Source organism: Mustelus asterias, chromosome 15 (genome assembly GCF_964213995.1).
Source record: "Mustelus asterias chromosome 15, sMusAst1.hap1.1, whole genome shotgun sequence".
NCBI lineage: Eukaryota > Metazoa > Chordata > Chondrichthyes > Carcharhiniformes > Triakidae > Mustelus > Mustelus asterias.
The window spans coordinates 20,023,989-20,038,569 of record NC_135815.1 but is presented as its reverse complement, the minus strand read 5'-3'; the positions used below and the strand labels follow the sequence as shown (position 1 = coordinate 20,038,569).

General features: G+C 46.5%; 1 protein-coding gene across 2 annotated transcripts in view; it reads right to left on the bottom strand.

Moving 5' to 3' along the window:
• chrm3b (cholinergic receptor, muscarinic 3b) overlaps positions 1-7,143 on the bottom strand; it is a 240,596-nt gene extending 233,453 nt beyond the window's left edge. The window contains exon 1 of one of the 2 annotated variants that reach the window (XM_078229606.1): positions 6,937-7,143. The gene's annotated coding sequence lies outside the window, so the exon portion shown is untranslated. The remainder of the gene's footprint in view (positions 1-6,936) is intronic. The other variant, XM_078229605.1, reaches the window with a different exon arrangement.
• Positions 7,144-14,581: the final 7,438 nt, after the last annotated feature.

Below are 14,581 nucleotides of genomic sequence, written 5' to 3'. Positions count from 1 at the left end.
TCCAGTTTTTAAAAAGCCAGATTTGAGACCCCATACCTGCAGATTATTTGTGTCACTCGAAAGGAATACAAGTCACTTTGAGTTCAATTCTCCTCTTTGTGGTGGGGCAGGAGTTCTAACTGCTGTGTTGACCTCATTGTCAACCTAAATTTTTTAAAGTTTATTTGATTAGTGCCACAAGCAGGCTTACATTAACACTGCAATGAAGTCACTGTGTAAATTCCCCAGCCGCCACACACTGGCATCTGTTCGGGTACACTTGAGGGAGAATTTAGCATGGCCAGCACGTCTTTCTTTCGGACTGTGGGAGGGAAACCAGAACACCCGGGGGAAACGCACGCAGACACGGGAAGAACGTGCAAACTTCACACAGACAGTGACCCAAGCCGGGAATCGAACCCAGGTCCCTGGCGCTGTGAGGCAGCAGTGCTAACCACTGTGCCACCCCGTGCCGCCCATTTCCGAGCCCACCTAGCCTACTTCCTGGAGGACGTCCATCAGCAGACGGATGCTTGCCACTGAAGAAGTGGACAACCCAGGCCCTAATGCCTGTTGACAGCTGCTTCCACACCAGAAGAGATGATTAACCAATCAAAATAAAAATTGCAGAATTGTTACTGTGCAGAAGGCAGCCATTCGGGTCCACCGTGTCTGTACGGGCTCATCAAAAGAGCAACTCACCGCCTGCCATTCCCCTGTCTTCCCCCCGTAACTCTGCACATTCTTCCTTTTCAGATAACAGTCTGCTTCCCTTTTGAATGCCTCCACCACACTCTCAGACAGTGAATCCCAAACCCTAACCACTCGCTGCATAAAAACAGTTGTCCTCATTTCACTTTTGTTAATTTTACTAAATACTTTAAATCTTTGTCCTCTCCTTCTTGACCCTTTCGTGAGTGGGAATGGTTTCTCCCTATCTACTGACACCTCATGATAACCCCAACCTCTGTCAAATCTCTTCTCAACTTTCTTTTCTCCAAGGAAACAACCCTAACTCTACAATCTATCTTCTTAACTGAAGTTCCTCATCCCTGGAATCCATTAATCTTTTTTGCACTCCCTCTAATGCCTTCACATCCTTCCTAAAGTGTGGCGCCCAGAACGGGACAAAACTCCACCTAAAGCCAAACTAGTTATAGGGCCTGGGTGGGATTGCAGTCAGGACAGACTCGATGGGCCAAATGGCCTCCTTCTGTACTGTTGGGATTCTATGAAAAAGCATTTAGACAGTTACATGGGTAAAATGGGTATAGAGGGATATGGGCCAATTGCGGGCAATTGGGACTAGCTTAGTAGTTTAAAAAAAAGGGTAGCATGGACAAGTTGGGCCAAAGGGCCTGTTTCCATGCTGTAAACCTCTATGACTCTAGTTCAAAATAACTTCCTTGTTCTTGTACACTCGGCCCAATTAATAAAGCCCAGGAAACAGTATATGCTTTATTAACTGCTCTCTCAACCTGTCTGCCAACTTCAATTATTTATGCACATATGCACTCATAGCATCCCTAATATGCAGAAGGAGGCCATTTGGCCCATTGAATCTGCACTGACTCTCCGAAATGCACCCTACCCAGGTCCATCCCCCCCCCCCACTCTATCCTCATAAACCCACGCATTTATCATGGCTAATCCACCTAATTTGTACATCTTGGGATACTAAGGGCAATTTAGCATAGCCATCCACCTAACCTGCACGGCACGGTAGCACAGTGGTTAGCACTGCTGCTTTACAGTGCCAGGGACCCAGGTTCGATTCCTGGCTTGAGTCACTGTCTGTGTGGAGTTTGCACGTTCTACCTGTGTCTGTGAGGGTTTCCTCCGGCTGCTCCGGTTTCTTCCCACATTCTGAAAGACATGCTGGTTAGGTGCATTGATCCGAACAGGCGCCAGAGTGTGGAGACTCGGGGAATTTCACAGTAACTTCATTGCAGTGTTAATGTAAGCCTTACTTGTGACTAATAAATAAACATTACTTTACATCTTTGGACTGTAGGAGGAAACCAGAGCACCCGGAGGAAACCCATGGAGACATGGGGAGAACTTGCGAACTCCACACAGTGAGTCACCCAAGGCCAGAATCGAACCCAGGTGCCTGGCGCTGTGAAGCCGCAGTGTGCCACCCAGATCCTTCTGCTTCTATGTCCCCTTTAGAGTCGCACCCTTTATGTTGTATTATCTCTTCATGTTCTTCCTCCCAAAATGAATCACTTCACATCTCTCTGCAATGAACATCATGTCGATACACCTTTGAAGTTCTACACTGTCTTCCTCACAGCTCACAATAATTCCATGATTTGTATCATTCAATTGTTCTCTATACACCAAGGTTTAGGTTATTAATATACATTAGGAAAAGTAAGGATTCCAACACTGATCCCTGGGGAACTCCACTACAAACTTTCCTTCAGCCAGAAAAAACATCCATTAACCGCTACTGTTTCCTGAGATTCAGCAAAGCCCATATCCACAATGAGGCACAAAGGCCTAAAAAGGTTGAGGATGCGGTTCGGGCCACCCTTCCCATCCATTTTTAATGGACCTGCCATCACCATTTTTTCTGGTGCAGAGAATGGAGGGTGAGGTGGCAGTTGGACTGGCGCAAACAATCACATGCAATAGATGGGCAAGGAGAAGCTGGCAGAGTTGTCAGGGCAGGGGGACAGAAATTGAACTTGTGGCTTAAAATTGTCAATAAGCCTTAATGCCCAAGCATTGTGGGCGGCACGGTGGCACAGTGGTTAGCACTGCTGCCTCACGGTGCCAGGGACCCGGGTTCAACTCCGGCCTTGGGTCATTGTCTGTGTGGAATTTGCACATTCTCCCCGTGTCTACGTGGTTTCCTCCGGGTGCTCTGGTTTCCTCAACTCTCCAACGATGTGTGGTTTAGGTTGATTGGCCATGCGAAATTGCCCCTGAGTGTCAGAGGGACTAGCTAGGGTACATACATGGGATTATGGGGATAGGACCTGCTTCAGTGCAGACTTGATGGGCCGAATGGCCTCCTTTTGCACTGTCGGGATTCTATAAGCATGCTTTAGTTTGCATCGCTGTCCAGCCCCATTGCAGGCAGTACAGTAGAGGAAAAATGCAATTCTTTTTCTTCTGCTTGTTGCTAATTAAATAAGCATTTGGAACTGTGGAACATTTATTAATCGACAACTTTCTTAGAATAAAATAAATGGTGGGTGAAGAGGAGATGGGTGACAGGAGGTGGAAATTAAGATAAAGAGAATTGAGACACAGTGAGTTGGTATTGGGTTTAAATCAAACCAAACATCATAGAATCACTGCAGTGCAGAAGGAGGCCATTCAGCCCATTGAGTCTGCACCAACTCTCTGACAGACTATCTTAGCCAGTACCCCATCCCTGTAACCCCACTCATTTAGCACGGCCAATCCACCTAACCTACACATCTTTGGGACTGTGGGAGGAACGTGCAAACTCCACACAGACAGTCGCCCAAGGCCGAAATCGAACCTGGGTCCCTTGCGTTGAGAGGCGGTCATGCTAACCACTGTGCTGTGAAAGGGTTAAAGCTTTTTCACCTGGGAGGGTCATATATGAGTGGCCTTAAGTGCCATTAAAATAGAGGCCATCGGTTGTTGAAAGTGTATTGGGAGACAAAAGGAAAGAATTTTTCCATCCAATTGTCAAGTATGACAGATCAGCTCTGGAGTTCCACATAGACAATCCAGACATTTCTGGCTGAGAAGGATATTTTGGATGTCAATTGGTTCGGAGAGTGACTGTCAAACAGTTGACAAACCCAACAAGCTATAAAAACATTTTCAGTGGAGTCACTATAAATGACTACACTTTTCTCACCTGTTGCCTAATCTAAGGGCAAAAGGTTACACTGAATTCGTGACAGCTCAGGAAAAACAATGTACCTTCCATCCTGCACTCATAAAACATGGCTACTTGGTAAATTTCTGCCTTTCCTTTAAAAATCGTCTCCTCCACAGAAAGACGTTCCTATATTTGGGCTCAATTACTTTATGGGATCCTTGAATATGTTTTCCAAGATTATGTTGCCATTTCGGGCAGTATCATTTAACCAGCAGCTATGTGCTCGAGCAGAATATTCCTGATAAGAACCTTGGGTAACACTGCACTGGGTAATCTCGGAGTGTCATTCCCATAAAAATTACAATGTCATTGGACAATATTAAAAAATATATATCTTTTTCCTCTTTTGCAGGAGGAATAAGTACATAGAAAACAATTGTGACCCAACAGTGAGTAACCAGATTGGTTTAGCTTAAAGGGATTCAGACCACATCATAAAGAGAGAGACATTTGGCCAATTTAAATTTGTTATCCTGACTCGACTGAAGTAAGAAAATAACAGCACATTGTCACTTTTTAAAAATTGTATTTTAATACAGTTTCTTTTGTTAGAAGCTTGCAGTCCCTTTTTTTTTCCTGTGGGCTGTTACTGAGGTACAATTCCAGAGGTACGAATTTCTCTCTGCGCATCATCATATGTCCCGTCTTTTTTTAAAGTTTATTTATTAGTCACATGTAGGCTTACATTCACAGTAATGAAGTTACTGTGAAAATCCCCTTGTCGCCACACTCCGGCGCCTGTCTGGGTACAGCGAGGGAGAATTTAGCATGGCCAATGCACCTCAGCTGCACATCTTTGGACTGTGGGAGAAAACCGGAGCACCCACAGAAAATCCACGCAGACACAGGGGAGAATGTGCAAACTCCACGCAGACAGTGACCCAAGCCAGGAATCGAACTCAGGTCCCTGGTGCTGTGAGGCAGCAGTGCTAACCACTGTGCCAGTCTTGTTCAGTGAATATAGACAAGTCACATCTAGCTAGGTGACAGAGAATGCCTCACAAGCGAGCCTGTACATGTCGTTGGAAACATTTTGCTCACATGAAAGGCTCATCGGGCAGTGATCAGCGGCTAGATTCACAGATGACTTCCCCCCTTCTTCCTTAGCCCTGCAAGACCAGGGCCACTTGTTGCAGCCAAACTGAGTTGAGCTAGGTCAGAGTATAGCAGGGCTTGAAATTTGGATTCGTCCTGGCACACCACAGAAAGCAACTCCCTTCTAACTTACGGGAAAGAATGCCTTTGGATTTTGGTTTAATTGATGACAGCTGATGCACACATTATTTGTCCTTGATGCATCATGACGTTCAAGAAAAAGATATCAGTTACTCTGAATCAGTACATCGGAAGAATCACAATCTATTATTTCACACTAACTTTAATAATCCTGGGACTATCAGATGTCACTTAACCCTTCAAAGCCTGGTACTGCATTGCAGACATCCAAAGAGATACAGTTAACTATCTGACCACTAAGGCAGGTCATTCCCTCATATCTAAATCTCACTGTGTCTTATTTTAAAAAGAACATTCAAAGCAATCCATGATTTTTAGAACCATTCGATACATGATGCTGGTTGTTTATTCAGCATCATCTTACTTGCCTGAAAGAACATTGTCACAAATGTTAAGTGTATAAATTCAACCTGTGCTTTAGAATCTGTAGTGATGCTTGGGCTGAAAGGCTGCTTTTATTTACTTATTTTTGCCCAGGATAATAATTACTGAATGATCAATGCTCGCAAATACACTCCACAAGCCAGAATCTGACAGAGACAAGGCACTTCACATCAGTCTGCTACAGACGGTTCAAAAAGTATTATCAACCTCCAGCTACTCGGTTCAAAGAGACCATTTCAGCATTTTTCTACACCGTCTGTCCCAGCAGTTTTAAACCCAATCTATCTGTTTGCTTAAACCTCTCAATATATATGAGTGGCTGCAGTCAGTTTGCCTTCTGTTATCAAGGGGGGGGGGGGGGGTGGAGAAGCATCAGTAAGGAGAAGCAGGCACCTACTGGTAACGGGATTAAGTGCTTTCTGTTTAAGTAGCAAAGTCAAGTACAAGAACACTTGACTGGCTGTTAACAGCGATACTCGGACACACTGTCCGGGTGGTTGGAACTAGTAATTAACCACAGTTGTTATTCACGCAGGGGTTTTTTTTTCATCGGGGGAGGTGAGAAAAGCATTTATCCCCCCTTTACATGACATACGCAACTCGCCACACTCAACTCTTGGAAGTGCCGCATTCATCGACCACCGACCAGGCTGTGCACTTACTAAGTTTAAAGTGTATTTATTGGTGTCACAAGTAGGCTTACATTAACACGCTGCAATGAAGTTACTGTGAAAATAGGTCCACAATTTAATTGTCTGAGGGACCCACAGAATCGCATAATTTTATTTTAAAAAGGTGTCTCGGTTAAAGACAAGAAGCAGACAATTGTTCTGAACTCAAATTTTGTTTCTTTCCCTTCACCATATAGAAAGTGGCAGTACCTTGGATATAATTGGAAAGTAATATTTGGCAATACCAAAGCGGCAGAACACGGAGCGCCAGAATTGCACCAATCTCAGTGGGAAAGCCTCACTTGATAAAGGTTGCATGGCTTTGCCTAGAGTGGGAGTTCAAGGGGACAGGGACTTCTGCACCTCTCCAGCCCGGCACCATACAGTGACACTGCCGTTCAACTGGTCAGAGCAAGAACAATATATCCTTGTCCCTCCAAACACTCGTCAAAAATCTCCAAAATGCTGATGACGAAAATCTCTTGACTATCTCAGAGAGAATAAAAGGAATAGCCTTGTTGTCCCCCGTTTGACAGCTGCAGCATGGTTGAAATGACAGCGGGAACCGGGCTCAGAGCAAAACTTCAGTGAAAGTACCGCGTTATCAGGATGGTACAGCAGGCAGAATCATGCGCCTGGTTCTTTTCTAAAGTACTTTAGCTAAGACCCAGTTGACAGAATGCAGTACATTTTGTAAATAATATCAACGTCACATTACAATTATAATAGCCTTGTGTGTGTGCATGTTCCACGTCGCTACAAATAACAAGCTAAAAAAAAAGAAGCATCTCTTACCTTTCCACTGGTCTGCACTTGTGAATTGGATGTGATAGGTGATTTCTCTGTCCCATTGTGTACATTAATCCACCAAAAGTCGGGCCAACTCTTAACGAGCCCCTCTCATTGTGGCGCCTCCAGTGTCCTTTCAGTTAGTCCCTGTGTGTGTGTTTTAAAGCACTCTGTACTACAGGCTGCTTTTTGGCTTCGAACCTCTGTTTAACTGGCCAGTTCTGGAATGCCTGCAGGCACTTGTGAATTGCTACCGCCCATGTGGCGGGCTGATTTGTTGCCTGTGCTGCTGATGTCATGCCCGGCACACCTCCTTGATCTATATGCACGCTGCGAGTTGAAGGGTAGATGGAGAATGTTGATATGCCAAAAGCAGCGCTGCTCTGGCTAAGATCACAGCTTTGCTCACCTCTCGTGGACAAAGGTCGTTTTCTACTCCTAGTCAGCTTTCAAAATACACTGCGGTAGCTGATAACATCTGCAATTGACCCAAGAAACTGCCTGCTTTTCACTAATCATGCACAATTTAAAATTATTACAATTTGCCAGCGGCAGTTATATATGAGTTACATCACTATTTGTTAAAGTCATTCAATGTAAATTTGCAAATGTATACATTGTTAATAAGAGGAAGTAAAAGTTGCCGCAACCCAAATTTCACACACAAGCATTTTACATAATTCTGCTTGGTATTGCCAAGTATTACTTTCCAATTATATTAAAGGTTCTTGATTAATAAGGGGATCAGGGGATATGGGGAAAAGGCAGGAGAATGGAGATGAGATAAATATCAGCCATGACTGAATGGCGGAGCGGACTCGATGGGCTGAGTGGCTTAATTCTGCTCCTATGTCTGTCTTATAGTTCCAACGGTGTTGCCATATATTTAAGCAACAATTAATGATGAGATGAGGGGAGGCACGGTGGCTAGCACTGCTGCCTCACAGCACCAGGGATCCAGGTTTGATTCCTGGCTTGGGTCACTGTCTGTGCCAAGTCTGCATGTTCTCCCCATGTCTGTGTTGGTTTCCTCCCACAGTCCAAAATACATGCTCCCTTAGTGTACCCGAACAGGCGACTAGGGGATTTTCACAGTAACTTCATTGCAGTGTTAATGTAAGCCTACTTGTGACACTAATAAATAAACTTTAGAAAATGTATAATCTTTTTTTAGGCAGTGAGGATAAAGTCATCACTGAGGCATCCAATACAGTCATGTCACTGAGGTTGATCAATTAAATTAGCCCTCATGTTCCATTCACTAATCTGTCAGAATGGGGGGAAAAATCGATTGCCATTTTAAAATTAAACCTCACAATGGTGTCCCAACTTCTAAATGCAGCCAGTCAGGTGAAGAGAATCCTAATGCAGAGATATGAGGAGGTCATATTAAAATTCTGAAACAAAACCCTCCAAGTGAGGGTTTCCTCCCACAGTCCAAAGATGTGTGGGTTCGGTTGATTGACCATAATAAATTGCAGCACAGTGGCACAGTGGTTAGCACTGCTGCCTCACAGCGCCAGGGACCTGGGTTCAATTCCTATCTCAGGTGACTGTATGGAGTTTGCACGTTCTCCCCGTGTCTGCGAGGGTTTCCTCCGGGTGCTCCGGTTTCCTCCCACACTCCCAAGATGTGCGCGTTAAGTGCTGAATTGCCCCTTAGTATCAGAGGGATTAACAGGGTAAATATGTGAGGTCATGGGGATGGGTGGGATTGTGGTCGGTGCAGACTCATTGGGCCGAATGGCCCCCTTCTGCACTGAAGGGATTCTATAATTCAAAAATTAGCCATAGTGTCAGGGGATTAGCGGGGTGGATGTGCCGGATTGCGTGAATGGGGCCTGGATGGGAATGTGGTCGGTGCAGACTCGATGGGCCGAATGGCCTCCTGCTACACTGTAGGAATTCTATAATGCTATAAATTAACCCCAGTATCAGGGGGATTAGCGGGGTGGAAGTGCGGGATTGCGGGAATGGGGCCCGGGTGGGATTGTGGTCGATGGGCCGAATGGCCTCCTGCTGCACTGTAGAATTCTATGATTCTATGAGTATTCGCCTTAAGGGTTAGCCAGAGTGCCCAATCACAGCCTTAATAGCGAGCGATTCCTCAGTCATCTCATCTGTAAGTCACTCAGCAAAGTTCTTACTAACCCTTTGGAGATCTCTTGTTTCATTTTTAAAAATATTTTCAAAAAGTGATGAAGATTTAATTGCGAGCTTTTTCTATGGAAATTACAATCCAGGCGTTTTAAACGGGTTCTAAATGTCAACAGCACTCCAGGGCTGAATTACAGCTTGAAACTAATTGCGATCATTTCACCAGAATGCTGTGTCATTTCCCTCGCCCATCCTTTCTTCCGAGAATGTGGCAAGTTAGCGCTGGCAAATGGTAATCCTGCAAATTCAGGGAGCCCAGGGCATTTGCTCACGGTCACACGGCAAACCAGACCACAACACGTCCTTGTCTGACATCCTGATCGGCACTGGTAAATCCTTACTTCCTTCTTGCCCAGCCCAAAGTCACGAGAGGGCTCATTCAGCATCAGAGGAAGAAATCGATAAGTGGGGCTTTCTTTGTCCTTGGGGGGGAGGGTTATGTACACCCGGAACCATCAAGGGGCAAGCAATGAATTTTCTTGTTTAAAGCCTCCTGTAATTACATCTACTTTTCTCGTTGGTGAAATGCAAAAAAGGGAAGGTGAAAATGCCTGTTCCACCTCCCTCCCAATACGGAAAGATTCCTCTTTAAATCGACTCTTCAGTGCAATTTCACAAAGAGAAGCACATTTAACATGAGCTTTGACAGAGGGTCGTCTGGACTCCAAGCGTCAGCTCTTTTCTCTCCTTACAGATGCTGCCAGATCTGCTGAGATTTTCCAGCATTTTCCCTTTTGGTTTCAGATTCCAGCATCCGCTTTAATTTGCTTTTAACATGAAATCTAATTGTGCAGCAGAGATTCGACCCAAGCCTCCTTGAGCTGTGACATGCCTCATGTCCTCCCTTTCCGAGCCTTCGGCAGACTGCATCTTCCAAGAAAGAAATACTTGCCTTTTTTTGACTTGAAAGGACTTGAAAGGATTTGTGTGGCTGAATAGAAATGTTGCAATTGACAGACACAAGTGAGTGCAAGAGATCCTTTTTCTTTTAATTTCATTGCCTCCCGGGGTTGAGTCGGGGGTGGAGGGATAATCTGAGAAGGGGAGGGAGACTAATATACCATTTGGCAGTCAATTAGGCACCACGTGGCTAATAAAAAAATCATAGAATCCCGAAAGCGCAGAAGGAGGCCATTTGGCCCATCATGTCTGTACCAACTCTCCCACAGAGCATCTTACGCAAGCCTACTCCCTGCCCTATCCCTGTAATCCCACCCATTTACCCCACAAATCCTCCTAATTTACACATCTTTAGACACTCGGGGGCAATTTAGCATGGCCAATCCTCCTAACCTGAACATCTTTGGATTGTCGGAGGAAACCAGAGCACCCGAAGGAAATGCACGCCGACGCAGGGAGAATGTGCAAACTCCATACAGTCACCCAAGACCAAAATCGAAATAAGATGAACAGTGTCCAAGGGAGGCTTCTTGCACATGGCTCTCATGATCCCGGTCAAAGAGCAATGTTTCCACGCACAGTCATGTATGAATGGGCAAAATGGCCATCTCTTGTCCTCAGGATGTCCTTCACTTGGAAGGGGGGGGGGGCGGTGGGGGTTGGGGATGCCATGTCTAGATGGAGGCGAGGCACAGGTCTTAGCAACGACATAGTGACTCGGTGAGGGAGGTAAATCTGCAAAGAATATACTCACTAGATTTATTGTTGCAATTCATTCACAACATTGAAGCCTAGAGGAAACAAGCTCCAGGCAACCCTTGCTCTTGTCCAGATGAAGATGAGGAGGGACAGGCACAGGTTGGCACAGGGCCTGGAGGAGTAACAGCCCGAGCAGCAAGGGGCAGTGGGCCCTCAGGAAGATCAGGATGCTGGCCGGGGGCCAGTGCAATGGTGAACATTTGCCCGACAATGGGTGCAACTATCTACAAATGGGCGAAAGGCAATGCTGAAAGCACCTCCGGATGTCCCAGAATCTGGTTACTCGTATCTTCCAGCTTCTCCTCAAGGATCTGTGACCACCAGGACTTGGAGGCAATCCCATAAAGTCACTGCCATCTCAAACTTCTTTGCCAGTGGCTCCTTCCAGGGCTCCACTGAGGACCTGTGTGGCATCTCCCAGTCAACAACAGCACAAGTGGACCTGGCAGGTGGCAATGCCCTCTTCAGGAGAGCATGCCAATTTGTCCAACTCCGCCTGGTTCCTGAAAGCCAGGCTTGCAAGAGTGTTGGGTTTTACAGCAATCATGGGTTTCCCGCAAATCCAACGGGCGATTGACTACACACGTGTGGCCTTGAAGACTCCCTGGCAACAACCAGTCGCATTCATCAACAGGAAAGGTTTCCACTCTTTGAATGTGTAGGGTAATCACAGAAGACAAATCCTGTTAGTGGCCAACTCCCAGCAAACTCTCTATAATCCGAACCATTCCCAGGTGCCACAAGTTTTTAAACAGACCTCACGATTGTAGGGCTAATTGCTTGGGGACAAGTGATACCCCCAGAAAACCTGGCTGATGCACCAGTTTGCCATCCGCAGACTGCTGCGGAGGAGAGGTACAATGTCATAGAAACCCTACAGTACAGAAAGAGGCCATTTGGCCCATCGAGTCTGCACCGACCACAATCCCACCCAGGCCCTAGCCCCATATCCCTACATAGTTACCCACTAATCCCTCTAACCTACACATTTCAGGACTCTAAGGGGCAATTTAGCCTGGCCAATCAACCTAACCCGCACATCTTTGGACTGTGGGAGGAAACCGGAGCACCCGGAGGAAACCCACGCAGACACAAGGAGAATGTGCAAACTCCACACAGACAGTGACCCAAGCCGGGAATCGAACCCAGGTCCCTGGAGCTGTGAAGCAGCAGTGCTAACCACTGTGCTACCGTGCCGCCCACGCTTCCACAATGTTCCATGACTGAGCAGACGATAGGCTCACTCAGGGTGGAATCCAGATGTTTGGACCACTTAGGGCTCTCCAATATTCATCACAGAGAATGTCCCGGATCATCATTGCCTGCTGCACCCTGCATAAACCTGCACTACAAAGGGGCTGAGGACTTGGCTGAGGGAGATTTGGAGGACCAAAGATGTCTTCTTCAACAGTGAGGGCAGTGAAGGGGCATGTCGAGGACCAGAATGCCACAGAGGCACATGCAGAGGCCATTGCTAGGGTACAATACAGCAGAGAGGCCTGTGACAATCTGATATCGAGCAGATTCCAAGCAGAGTGAGCTGCTGAGACAGCTTACTATTTGGTTTTCTCCCCTCTGCTGGCTAGCAGGCTCCAGCTCTTTTTTTGGTAATAGACGTTATATTTTGCTCTAATGTACCTTGATTTATGACAGCTGAAATTGCACAACTTAACGTCTGCCCTGCTGATGGTTCGATGCTTTGCATGCACCAAACGGTGCTGATATACAGAGCCCTGGCACTAAATGTGCACATTAGAACCTGCACATCTATCTGTTCTCCCACGGTCTACGGCACTTGTAAGTGGAATTGAGATTTTTCCCATGCTCTCACAAAGTCCATGTGCAAGGCAACTTGGAATAAATATCAAATCTTACTTTGGCAGCGATGCACTGATGTCACCCTCACACCTACTCCCAATGGAGGGGTGAGTAGACCTTGCAGAGAGCTCGTTCAGACAGAATCTGATAGATGAATCCACAGGGAGGAGCAGCATGAGAATAGCATTTGGCCCCTTGAGGTTACCCCTCCATACAGAGCCCTGTTAAAGCTGCTGATGCTTCATGTGGATAGCCTGACAGTCTCAGCATGGTCCAGCACACAGATCCATTCTACTCCCTCTCACCTCATGGACTAAGACCCTGCTCCTTCAACGCAGTTCGATGCACTTTGGTTGTAAACCCTTTGTGCAAAGTCTAATGCAACCCTTGATGAAGAGATGAGCAGGCCAAGGAAATCTCCATGAGGGCTCTCACAAAGTCAACTGCACACACCCTTCTTTAATCCTACACTCAAACCCCTCTTGTCAGGGCTGAGCAGGGGTTTCTCCAGCAGTCCTCCCCGAGTGTCAGTGACCTCTGCTATCGTCGGCTCTGGACCATGTCTTTGAGGTGGTTGCCAGATTGAGCCTACTCCAGAATGTGCGCCCACCAGGATGAATGTAGGTTCCCTTATTAAAGCAGTGTTGCTGTGAGAGTATCTGACAACTGCAGACTGGCTTTCTGGGGAAGGCCAATCTTGCCTTCAGTACAGGCACAGTCCTGCTCCTCTCTGGCTAGCTCAGCGACCTCCATCTCGAAAGGGATGAGGACTCGAATGTCCGGAACGCCGCCTCGAGTGTCGGTCTGCTCCCTCCTGTGTTCTTGTCCTGCAGAAACCGAAGGATTGATTGTCATCCCAACGGATAATTTAGGAACATGCTCGCATTTGCCAGCATCCTAGCCCTCCCCAGTATGTTTATGTTTATTTATTATTGTCACAAGTAGGCTAACATTAACACTGCAATGAAGTTACAGTGAAATTCCCCTAGTTGCCACACTCAGATGCCTGTTCGGGTACATTGAGGGAGAATTTAGCATGGCCAGCACATCTTTCAAACTGTGGGAGGAAACCCACGTAGTCAAGGGGAAAACGTGAAGACTGCACACAGGCAGTGACCCAAGCCGGGTGTTGAACCCGGGTCCCTGGCGCTGTGAGGTAACAGTGCTAACCACTGTGCTACCCTACTGCCCTTAATAAACAGGATGTCCTGCAACTGATGAGCTGCAGGATTAACAAACATGATGTCCTGCTACTGATAGAACACTCATAAAGTGGCTGCCACACATTCAGTGCACATGTCCCATCTGCTGCTGAGTCCTGTAACCCAAACTCCTGTCTGACATCTGTGTACTCCCACAGTTACACTGCCTTGTGGGTGTCACTTGGCAGTGGATACACTGTGCCACTTACCCTCACGCAAAAGATCATTCACCCTTTCCCTGCAATGGTGGCAGGTTCTTTTGTAGGTCCGATAGATGCTAACCTCCTGCAAGCTTCAGTCAGATGTGATCAGACAGAAGGACCTCCTGCTGCCATCCCCGGGAAACAGTACCTCCCATCTTTCCTGAATAGCCTGGAGGAGGCGCTGCAGAGAGATTCCACTGAAGCACGGGGCCACACGTTGTCTGCTCTGGGCCACACTGTGATGTAGAGAATCTGGAGAGTGACAGGCTGTCCGGGTGCCCATTACATATGGTGCCCAAACCTTCAACCCCATGAGGTAACAGCAGGGAAGGCAACTTTCTGCCTGCCCATGCCATGAGAATTGGCGAGCTCTTTACGGATGCACATGTAATGAGCTGAACAGCACAGAATCGTGCAAGTGAAGTGGGAAGATCTGTGATGAGGTAGAGGACAGGAGAGATTAAATGACAAAAGTGTTCATGGTACAAAAGTCAAAGGGAACGGTAATGGGTCAAGTAAAGAAACAAAATATGTCGAGATGAGGTGTGAATGGCATCATAGCAAATGTCCAAATGCAATTTACTGGGATTACCATAGAAACAAGAGAGAAAA